This window comes from Vicia villosa, unplaced genomic scaffold (assembly GCF_029867415.1).
Source record: "Vicia villosa cultivar HV-30 ecotype Madison, WI unplaced genomic scaffold, Vvil1.0 ctg.005075F_1_1, whole genome shotgun sequence".
Lineage (NCBI taxonomy): Eukaryota > Viridiplantae > Streptophyta > Magnoliopsida > Fabales > Fabaceae > Vicia > Vicia villosa.
Genome location: NW_026706570.1, coordinates 40852 through 53456, shown reverse-complemented (window position 1 = coordinate 53456; position 12605 = coordinate 40852). Strand labels below are relative to the sequence as shown.

The following is a 12605-nucleotide window of genomic DNA, read 5'->3' as shown; positions in this document are numbered from 1 at the left end:
GTGAGTGGGGAATCAAACAATTATAAAGGATTTTTTTTTTCCATCTTTATCTCTTTATTTTTATTTAGATTAATATTGTTATCAAAATAGTATTGATGAAGCTATTTTGTCATAAGAAAAATAAATTTTTTATTTAGTCTTACATTGTTATCAAAATAGTGTTGATGAAGGTATTTTATCATAACAAAAATAAAGGTTTTATATGGAATTTGTAAAAAATTTCCAACTTAATAAAATTCAAACCCATTTATTGTCTCTTCAATACTACTAACTATGATTGTATATATTTCTTTTCAATAAATCTTTGGCAAAATACCCCTTTTGGTCCTTAAGTATACTCCTTGGTTCAATTTGGTCCCTCGATTAATTTTGTGCCATTTTGGTCCTTTAAGTTTCAAAATGTTTCAAATAAGTTCATTCCGTCATGTTGCCTTAAACGTGCGTCTAATTTGTCTACCTAGCAGGTGAGCTATCATAGTGTCACCTTCTTCTTTATATTAGGGTTGTTCTTCATCACTTCCATCTCATTCAATCTTGTTAAGTTACCATTGTTCATACTTTCCATCATTTCCACCATCCCACCATTGTTCTCTTCTTCTTCATACCCGTCGTTCCTAGATTCTCTACCATTTTCGTACTTAATGTTCCATCAACGATGAAGGTCGGACATGGTTCTGAGTTTTTGAAGGAGATCAAATCTGAAAGAGGTGAGTCGTGTGTTCTCAGTAGGGCACTAGCTATTCCAATTTGTCATTGTGGAGATGAGGTTGTGCTTCGTAGGGCAAACATTAAGAAGAATTTTGGAAAATTTTTTTGGGGTTGTCACAATTATAAGGTAAGCCCTAATTATGGGTTAGTATGTTAATCTAAGGTAAAGAGCATCTGGTGTTGATCCAAATTTGTTTGTTGCAGGGGTCATTGCAAAGAGGATGTGGTTTTTTTCAAGTGGTTCCATGAGGAATTTTCAAAAAACAAATGTCATATTTCTTGAATAAATTGGAAAGCTTATCAAAGGATTTTGAAAAACTGAAGTTTGGAAATGAAGAATTAGGGAATGCTGTAACTGAAATTCAAGTTCAATTGAACTAGATGTGCAAGTGGAAGATTATGTGTTTTATAATGTTATGTGTCTGGTTTTGTAGGATGTTTTAGGAATGGCTATAAGTTATTTGAATGTGTATTTGTAACACAGTTTATGAATGAAATGAGTGTTATCTCTTGGCATTTTTTTGTTAGCAACATACTATTTGGTTTCCAATTTTGTTTACAAATATTTGGCTCAAAGAGATATGAATATGACACAACAAATCCAGTACAACAAATCAGACTAACACAAACTGACATTAATTGACAATGTTGATAGACAAAGGGACATTTCCACATTGTTCTAAAATGTATTTGACATGTTACATAGACATGTTCAAAATCACTTCAAAATACTGTAGGATGTTTACCATAAACCAAATTGTTCAAAATGACTTCAACAAATATTACAAAAACCATAAATCAAATTGTTCAAAATGATTTCAAAATACAGTACAAAGATTAATTAAGATTGGGTGGTTTTCTTTGATGAGAGCCTCTTTATTGGTGTTGTCCTTCTGGTTGTAGGGCCAATCACATTATTTAAATCAGATAATCTTGTTGTTGGTCCTGGTGCTACAAATGGCCTTCTTACACATAGCTTCTGGGACTTTCCAGTTTCTTTTGCATTTTCCCTTGAGCATTGTACTGTTACAACCTTTCCTCTAGAAGATTGGGTTGCACTCATGTAAACCTGTGTTGTTGAGGTATGAGTTGCAGCCACCTGGGTAGATGTTTCCTTACTTGCATTGTCTTGGGTTGTAGAAGCATTAGTAGATGTGGACTAACTTGCATTGGCTTGATATGTAGAAGCATTAATATTTGTGGCCTGACTTGGTTGAGACACTGGTGTGACCTTGCAGATTAATTTGTTATGGCCAACTTTTTTGCACCTGGATCACTTGATAATAAAACTTGTCCTTCTCATTTTTTTCCATTCCCATCAATCCCCCCTTGCTCAAGATTTCTCCTTTTCTATGGTCTACCGGGCATCTTCCTATACTTAGGTGGATGCACATCTGGATATATATGGAGTCTTGACCCATAAATGATACCTCAATGGAACTATCATACTGAAAGCTCTCATCCTCACTATCATCATGCACCTCACCCATATTGTTTGAGAGAACTTCAACATTGTTTGAGGAAACATTAGCATTACCACCATTCAGTCCAGCTTCTCCTTCCACAACAATATTTTCTCCATTTATCTCAGCATTTCCTTCTTCCATAGCAACATTTCCACCATTCAACTCAGTTTCTCCTTCTTCCACAACAACATTTCCACCATTCAACTCAGTTTCTCCTTCTTCCACAACATTAGCATTATCACCATTCAACCCAACTTCTCCTTCTTCCACAACAACATTAGCATCATTCATATTATCCAATTTATCACTATTTCATCATGTAACTTATTAAGAAACTCTTCAACCTCATCTACATGCTCAACAACAAAATTATCCAGTGGTCCGTCACAATAATCACGTTGAGACAGTGTGTTGAATGTAAATGTCAACAGTTTGGTGCACCATGTAAAGGTCTGCAATTTCTAAAGCAATTGTGTCATCAAATAGGGCATTCATCCCAAATTATGGATTCTTATAATACATTTTCTCAATGTCCATATAGCCTAATTTCTTCAGAACATCTACTAACTCAAAATAACTCCACCTATCAGCATCTACGTTCAACTTATCTACCACTCCCCCTTCATACACATTAAATTCAGAATCAACGAATTGACGAATATGGTGAATTTTGAGCTCCATAATTTCGTCCATGCTCACCTAACACAGTTTAATAACAATATTTCAAACCCAATCTACCAAAATCTAAACCTACATAAAGCCCTAAAACTAACAAAACCCTAAATCTTGTTAAACCCTAAATTATAACAAACCCTAATAACGTGCAGAAATTACTTATCCAATATCACGCCTTCGTCTTCAATCGTCCGTTTTCTTCTTCTTTGCAGTCGCTCCTTCTTCTTCTTCATTGTCGCCTTCTCTTCTTCTTCTTCTTCTTCTTCTTCTTCTTCGCAGTCTCATTCTTTTCCTCTTGTTTTAGACTTAGATGTTTTTTTACGTTTTGATACTATTGAATGAGGATAACCCTTACATTAGGCCGTACAGATATGCATTTCACAGCCATCTGGAATCCACTTGCCCGCGTCATTAAACAAAATGCCAGCTGAACACTTTTTTTGAACTTTGACTAACAGTTCACTAACGGAAGGACAAACGTGGATAAGTTAAGAAAGTCAAAGGACTAAAACGACACGAAAATTAATTCAGAGACCAAAGTGAACCAATAAATATACTTAAGGGACCAAAAGGGATATTTCGCCTAAATTTTGTTATCTTTAAACCCATCATCTGTTGCCTCTTTGACGCATTATTTCAATAACAAAATTATTTTAATCATCCATCACTATAATTTGTCTATTTCTGTCTTTATTGAAAGGTTAAACATGAAAAGAAATTAAAAAATATATTGAAAGTTTAGAAAATAAATATTTAAAATTTAAAGAGATAAGCACGACACATTAATGTATCATAGAGCCATTTAACGATAGTTCCATTTACTAAATTAATATCTCTAACTAGATAAAAAAAAAACATATTTAAAGTCAACAAAGCAATAAACTTTTAGTCTTAAAGTGATAAAAAGTAAAAACAAGTTTCTTTTTGTTGCATGTATAGCAGACAAAATATGGCTCAAATTGCAAAATTCTTTTATGTTTTTATCATCTTACTTTTTCACCTTTCTATTGTATTCTGCGACTCCAAATCTAATGGAGGTCAGTCATTTTTTCCACATCATTTCATTTTTTTTCTTCTCATATATACATTAATTTATCACCATTTTTAAACTTTTTTCATTTTTTATTTTTATAGTGGGATCCGGTTTCCAACCTTTTAGTTGTAGGTTATTTTTGACGTCATTTTATTTATTTATTTATTAAATAATGCTATTTATATACTCAATTGTTACGCTAACAATATTTTTTTAAATAAAAAAAATATTTTTGAATAGTATTATGAGTAGTAAAATATTATTATAATAATAAATAATTTTTTAATTTTGTAATTTGTTTAGATTATAAGATACCGATATAAAATTGTGTCATTAACCAACTTATAATTTTATTAACCAACATTTTACATTTCATGAATCAACTTTATTTTACTACTAAACATTATTAATATATGTGTCTATTAATCACTTTATTAATCAATTATTTATTTTTCATTAACCAATTTTATTTTACTATTAAAATAATTTTAACAATATTTTGACGTTTATTAACTAATTTCATCACTTTATTAACCAATTTTTTATATTTTATTAATTATTTTTTTTACTGTTTATTGTTCACGTACATGTTACTGTTTATTATTTATAAGATTTTTTTTAAAAAAAATATTGTTCACAGTATTTGGTATAAATATTGATGTCGAAATTGGGTGTAATAATAATATTATTCTAATTTATTTTTATCGTATACACCACTATACTATTATCATTGATTATTTTTTAATTTTTTTTTCTTGTTTTGTCATCCTAGCTTTCGTGCCTTGCATAGATTACACTGATTGTTCATTAAGTTTGTGCTGGCCTCCAGAAATAGCACGTTGTTTTAATTCCTTTTGTGCATGTGAGTAATCATAAAGATCGAGTACAAAATAAGTTAATGTATGAATGTTTTTACCTTCTTATAATTACTTGTCATTTGAACTGACACTTACAAACTATTTTAAGGTCACGACCCCAAGCATAAGTTTAAGGTCAGAAGTTCTAAGGATTGATTTTAATGACAACTGCTTTGCTCATCATTGCGTTTTAAAATAAATATCTTTAAATAAATACTATCTTTGTAATGTACTTTTCTCGTTTGTTTCTGTTGGAAATGTGAATTTCTCCATTGCACCTTTTTCTTGTGTCTGCATGCATCCATAATTTCTATCTGACATTGATTAACATACAACCATTTCTTTGATACTGCTGATGGAAAATGCTGTAACAAAATAGATGATAGAGTTGTAGCAACTAATTTTGACTGCAACTTTTGATAAACTGTATCAAATACAAATACTTTTTTTACCAGAATATATTTTCCTTACAAAAGATTTGTAACTAATGACCTTTTTCCATGTAAAATCTCCATGTAACTGAAAATCAAAATCACTACCACCGTCATCCGGATCTAGATCTTCACCACTACTATCAAGAGCCGATTGATTTACTTCATATATGCAATCTTAATTAGGGGCATTCAAAATCAAACCAACCCAATAAAAAACTACAAATTAAATCAAATTGAAATCGCAAAAAACTGTATTTGATTCGGATGTGTTTAGGTCGTCTTTTATCAAAATCGCATGGTTCGGTTCAGTTTGCGGTTTGTATTTTGCAAACCGAATCAACAAACCGCATTATGTTACAACCTAAATTTTACTTAACTCACATCAACCCAAACTTAAATTTATTATACCTTTGCCTTATGATTATGAACAATTTTCTCATCCTTACACTTATGGTTTTAGTTTAAGTCTTTTCTTAAATCACTCATATCATTATCGCACCTTCTTCGCCACATACAAGTGGTCTCTTCTTCTCTAATCTCTCTCATTCTATATTATTTAATGTTTATTATTCCACTTTTATCTAATCTAATTTTTACATATTAAATGAGAAGTTGGTGTCCAAATATGAATAATTTTTTTATTATTTGATAGTGTATGAATGACTAATTACAAATTTATGTTCTCGTCTATATGTGTATTAATGGTTCAATAAAATTAAAAATTGAACCAACCAAACCGAATCAAACTGTATTGGTTTGGGTTGGTTCGGTTTTTTTAAAAGCCAACCGAACAAAAACCAATCCGCACATTTTTTTATTGTGGTTCAGATGATTTTTAGTAGGGGTGTAATCAGATCAGTTTGGACTGGTTTTTGGTCAAAAAAAGGTCCGGACCAATAATATATTCATCGGTTTGGTTTGGTTTTTTAACATTTTTCAAAAATGGAACCGAACCAAACTAATCAGTTTGGTTCGGTTTGGGTTGGTTCGGTTAATCGATTTTTAATATTTTTTTCAAACGTTATATCCATCAATGTATTTTCCAATATTGTATTTTTCGGTATATTTAATGCTATTATTTTTTAAAATAATACATTTCATGTCATTTTTTCATGCTATAATTTTTCAAACAACTTACAAGTTGCACTTAATCCTTATATGAAACAATGACATAGTTTCATTGCATAATGAAATAAATTCACTATAAAAGTTGAATCTTGACATCGGCATATTGAAAATAGATTTGAAAGTTTAACAAATAGAACACAGAAAAACACACATCAATTAACATGTTTCCGCCTTAAATACACATAAAAACTATTTTGTAACAAGACTAGAAGGAGTTTTGTTGAAGAAGAAATCAGAAAGGTAAAAACAAATATGAAACTTAACGAAGAGAAATTGAACCCGAAGAAGGATACCATAACAAATCATAGTGGTGATAGTGAGAACAACATTTGAGGTAGACAACTAGAGAAGTAGTTTAGTGAAAACAAGTTTTTGTGACTTATGATTTTTACTTTATATGTTTTGGAGTTTAGTTCTAAATGCGTGTTTTGCTTAAAGGAAGAAAGTGAAAATAAAGATGGAGAATGGTTGGAAATGTAATAAATTTGAGCTTAATGAAGGGTGGAATAAATGATTTAGAGCGTAATTATTTCCATTGATTCGGTTCATCGGTTTGGCGGTTCCTAAAAACTAAAACCAAGAACCGAACCAAATCACATCGGTTTTTATTGGTTTTGTTCGGTTTTAGAACTGATCCATAAACAATTGGTTTTATTTTGGTTTAGTTTGGTTTGGATTGTCGGTTTAATTGGTTTTTTCTGATCCGCTTACACCCCTAATTTTTAGCGTCAAAATTGTTCAAACTGCACCGCAAATATCCCTACCCTAACACCAGCAAAGATGCGCAATATGGCTTCTGATACCATATTTGAACTGGATATCAGATATTGCAAATAAAAATGACAAAATAAAATACTCTTTCACAAAAACCATGAAACCGAGTAGGGGAACATTCGTAATAGTATGATCAAAATACACTAACCTGTTACATAAAAGTGTTGTGTGAGAAACGTTGCCGACCCTTTGGATATTTATCTTGAGGCCATTTTTTTTCCTTTCATATAAAACCCTACTTGCTTTTATATTTGACTATTTCTTTATCCACCCCTAGGGTGAGAACCCCTGCTTAAAACCCCGTAATATCATTGATTACGGAGATGCATCTCAGAAGTCATTTTTTTCTATTTTCTCATAATTCAGAGATGCATTTCCGAAAATACTCATTTTTGGGTGTTTTCAGAAGTGCATCTTTGAAAGCACTTATTTTTTAATTTAAACGTTGAATTTAAAATGTCAGGTGTTTTTTCGGAGATGCATCTCTGTAACACCCGTATATTTTAATTTCTAATTTAATTGAAAATTGAATTAATAATTAGACTTATTTTGGTTTTATGAAAATAAATTGGAAAATAATGGTTTATGGTATTGGGCCATGTGTGATGTTAGTAAGAAAGAGGTGTTAAATTAGTAAAGCCCATTACTAATTAAATGTTATTTTGATAAAATAATAAGGGATTTGGGGAGAAGGGTTGGAACGTGAAAAGACTGAAGTATTGGGAACTCAAGAACGTGAGAGGAGCAGTAGAGGGAGAGACCAATCAAGAACTCTTGTCTAAGGTAAGGGGGACTCTCCGATTAACATTTCTTATCGTGTTTTGGAGGATAACATTGATTAGGAATATTGTCTAAGTCAATTGGATTATATGTTAGGTTTAGGGAGGTTATAATTGATGAAATTGCATAGATTATTGGTTAATAATGTGTTGTTTTGATGTATAATGATGTATGATGATGCAATTGATGATTATTTGGCTGTATATGATGGTTAGAATTGATTTTGGACTTAGAATGTGTGAGATCGCATGGTCTGTCGCAGACCTGAGAATCTGCAAAATCGCATGTCCGCTAAGCGGATGGGGGGCCCGTTAAGAGAAGGACCAAAATGACAGTTTTAACAACATTGATGTATTTTGCATGTGTTAGGTATGTGTTAGGACATGGGACCCAGTTCTTTTGTTCTTTGACTTTTCAATAAGAATTCACTGGTTTATATTTATTTTATGGGGTGTAAACCTTAAACATGACGCGTTTCTAGCACAGGTGGTGAAGTTTGAATGAAAATTGCCCCAAGGACTAGGGTTCGAACCCTGTATCTGGCAATTATATTTTGCTAATTTCTTGGCTTCGCTGGCCACTGGATCCAGCTCGTGTGTTCCATGCATGCTCACGGTGAACCCTTCAATGCTCAGCCAACAGATTTCCTATAATCCCATCTAACGTACCAGGATTGTAGGTGCACCATGCACCCTCACAAAGGAGCCACATGGGATCAAAACCAGGTTCCTTATGTCATTTTTTTTATCATTATTATTTGATTATTTTGATTAGGTTTAATTATTTAGAGTTAATTTTAATTAATTTATAAAAATAGGATTAGGATAATAAATTAGGACTAGGGTTTAGAATTATATTTTCCCGATTATTTTGATTACTCGATTATTCGAGTTAATAAATTTAATTAATTATTATTAAAAATCACAAAAAAACCTAGAGAGTTAGTAATAGGGTTTGTCCAATCCCATTGCCATTTGGCGAAAGTATTAACATCAATTCTCTCCTCGACCCGACTAAAGCTATTAGTCGCTTTAGACGAGAGATAAAAAAACATGAAAATTAAAATACATCTTAATTTGCTGCCCGCAACGATCAATCTATCGATCTGAGTAACCAGCAATGCCCCATAATCCGTTAGCTATACTGACCAAATCTATTGGTCACCGCATCTAACGGTGCCATATCAAATCAGGGTTGTACGCCCAAAACGTCTAAAAAACACTAAACTACGATACTACGGATTTTTATCCTTTTCGATCAGGCAACTCAAAATGCCTTTCAAATCACAACTTCAAAAAACTACGATAGGCCATTCAAAAAGCCTCAAAACAACTTCAAATACATTCAATTCAATTTCTAAGGCGTACAACCCTGTGCCCGAACTACGTTGACTCTGATTCTCCCTAAGGAGATACGTAGGCACTTGGATAACCAAGGCGAGTCCCCCTCCCTAAAATCTCAATTTTTCCCCTATTCAATTCCTTAGCTATTAACCTTAACTTTTAGCCATAAAACTTGACCCTTAGATTCAAAGCCAATAGGAAAGGGTTGAGGGTGCCTAACACCTTCCCTCGACCTGATTATAATAACTTACCCCGATCTCTAAAACTGCGTAGGGTTTCCTATTCGCCCTTCAGAATAGGTGGCGACTTTAAAAGTCTTTATTTTTAGGGCAGGTTGCTACATATATATATATATATATATATATATATATATATATATATATATATATATATATATATATATATATATATATATATATATATATATATATGCGAGTGAAATAATTACATCTTTAATCAATTTTCTCGCGAATGTCTAAGGCCTTAGTTCCTATACTTTCTATTTTACACTTATCTGAGTTCTCTTGCTAAATTGGCTTGACTAACACATTGTGTTAACACCTTTGAAACACTATATTTAGCCAATGGAACTTTTGGTAGAAGGTCCCTTAACCATTTAACTTCTTTGACCAGTGGAAACGAGATCCACACACTATGACTCTATGGTAAGGAGAGCGATGCATATTTGTTTCTTTCTCTTTCAAGAAATCTCACCCCTGACTAGTGTAAATATCCACTCAGCTGTAAATTTATGATCGCCAACACTTGATATCCAACTTATATTGGTATATCCTTCTAATATTGTAGGAAACCTGCCATGATGGAGGTCAAGATTTTGGTTTTTTAAAAGATAATTAAAAATCCTTGTGATGGCCTTCCAATGCTCACTATTTGAATTTTTAGTAAATATACTAATTTACTAATTACAAATGCTATGTCAGGTCTAGTACATTATATTAGAAAACCAATTGCACTTAAGTTCATAACTCCTACTATTTTTGCATTACTTTAATCCCCAAAAGAGTGTCAACTAGTCCAAGATCTTTCATATTAAATGTAGAAGTTTTCTTAATATAGTGTGTTTGACTATGTTTTTAACCCCCACTCTTTCGCTTTACTTTGATCGAAAAAAAGTGTCCACTATTTCAAGGTTTTTCATCTTGAATGTGGAAGCTAAAAACCTCTTTGTTTCTAAGATTCAATTCATCTTGTCGCTAATGATCAACATGTAATTAACATAGAGACAAAAGAATATCATAATCTTCTCACACAACTTTATGTACAAACACTTGTCACAAGATTTAGAAGAATAAGGTTTTTAGATAATCATGCATGATGATGCAATAAGGTTTTTAGACGAAGTGAGAGATAAAATTATGAGCAATTTAAATTAGTATAGTATAAATTGCAATGAGTATCTTAGTTAAGTTCTCTTGTCCTAAATATTCACTTGAATTTCTATGTTCAACCTTTTTGATCAACTTCATCATTGATGTGCATGACACCTTTGATCCGTTTTCTTCTTTGATAGTCTTTGTCGTCATAAAAACTAGATATAAGATATATTCTTCATAATCTCCCCATTTTTTATGATGAAAAATTCATTGAATTCTTGTTTTGATAAGATTGAAAATTATCCCCCTAACTTGTGTGTCTCCTCTTTAATTTGTAAATCTTACAATGATAGAGTCAAACTTTTGGTGCCATAGTTTTGAAGCTTGTTTTAATCTCTACAGAGCTTTGACAAGCTTCCACACCTTTAGTTCATTATCAGAAAGCTCATAACCTTCTGGTTTCTCCATGTAAATCTCCTCATTAAGATCTCCATTTAGGAATGTCATCTTGACATCCATTTGATGAACTATAAAGGTCATACAAAGACTCTAATGCAAACAATACTTTAATTGTTGCCATCCTAGCTACCGGTGCATATGTGTTGGAATAATCAACACATCTTTTGTCTAAAAACCCTTGGAAACTAATTTAACCTTGTAGGTGTTTAGTGTACCATCAATATACCATTTAATTCCTTTTAGACGCCTACTTGCATCCAACGATTTTTGATCATCTAGGTAGATCGACAAGTTCTCAAGTGTGGTTGACATTATAGAATCTAATTTTTCTTGGATAATGTCCTTCCAAATTGAGGATTCTCTTGAAGCTAATGCTTCCTTATAAGTCTTAGGATCATCTTCCACTTGAAGAATTATAGGAATCTTACAAACAAAATTCTCAATATTTCTTTCTACTAGATAAAAGGATATAAGTCGATAATCAATTTTGTTCGGTCATAGATTCTTAACTTTTTGGACTCTATCACTTATCCTAAGTTCGGGTTGTGAACCTTCGTCACAGGGTTCTTAATTTGTTGAAATCTCAAATTTTTTGTCCTCCCCGATAAGATTCTCAAAATTCCACATCTCAAGATTCAATAGTTACATTAGACTCCAAATTCAAAAGTCTATATAAGTCATAATATATTATGAATGATCTTTCAGTCTATTTAAACCTCTTGCGATTTAGGAAGAAAATAAATCCAAAAGAAAATAAAATATTTATATTATTGTAGTATCGTTCACCACAATTGATTTATATAATTTCAAATTACACATTTTAACTGAATCCAAAATAAATATAATAACAAAACTTATGCAAGATTTAAGATACATGCATGATATATGTGAATTCTGCAATTAATTAAGGGATAATAGGTATTTTCCCCCCTATCATATAGGCGGGATTCGGTTTATCCCCCTATTAATTTTTTTTTTTGGATTACCCCCTTAAAATATGAAAAGTTCTATGATTTACCCCCTAGGACCCCCCTGTAAACTTGTTTTATTGATTTACCCCCTGATTTTTCACTGTTTTTTACACGTTTAGGGGGGTACGCTAAAAATACAGGGGGATAATCCAAAAAAAATATTAATAGGGGGTAAACCGAATCTCGCCTATATGGTAGGGGGTAAATACCTATTATCCCATTAATTAATAATAAATATTTATATATTTTGATTTTTGGCATTTAATATTAATATCAACAATTGTGATACTATATTTCAATAATTAAATTGACTTGATAAAAACATACACATACAATATACACAAACGTCCAATTATTATTGAAAATCACAATGTTCATAATCATGTTAGTAAATATTTTAAAAAGATTTCATTTAAAACAATATTCAAACAAAACAATATTCAAACGAAACGATATGTGGTATCGCATACAAAACGAAATGCTACTGTAGGAATGTTTCACTTCTCAATAAATTTTGAATATGGATGAAGCGTTGTAATGCATAATTTATATCTCAAAATTATATTGTTATCTATTAAAATAAAAATTTATTACTGCGGTAATGCACCGATTCTTCAATAAGACGCAAAGATTTTTCAATGGA

The 12605-nt window shown here is 31.7% G+C and overlaps 1 long non-coding RNA gene across 1 annotated transcript; it reads left to right on the top strand.

The window, feature by feature from the left end:
• The first annotated feature begins 3738 nt into the window (after window positions 1–3738).
• Window positions 3739–6228, top strand: LOC131642466 (uncharacterized). The gene is made up of 3 exons (XR_009295903.1): window positions 3739–3886; window positions 4655–4744; window positions 4849–6228. It is a non-coding gene; the product is annotated as an uncharacterized LOC131642466 (long non-coding RNA).
• Window positions 6229–12605: the final 6377 nt, after the last annotated feature.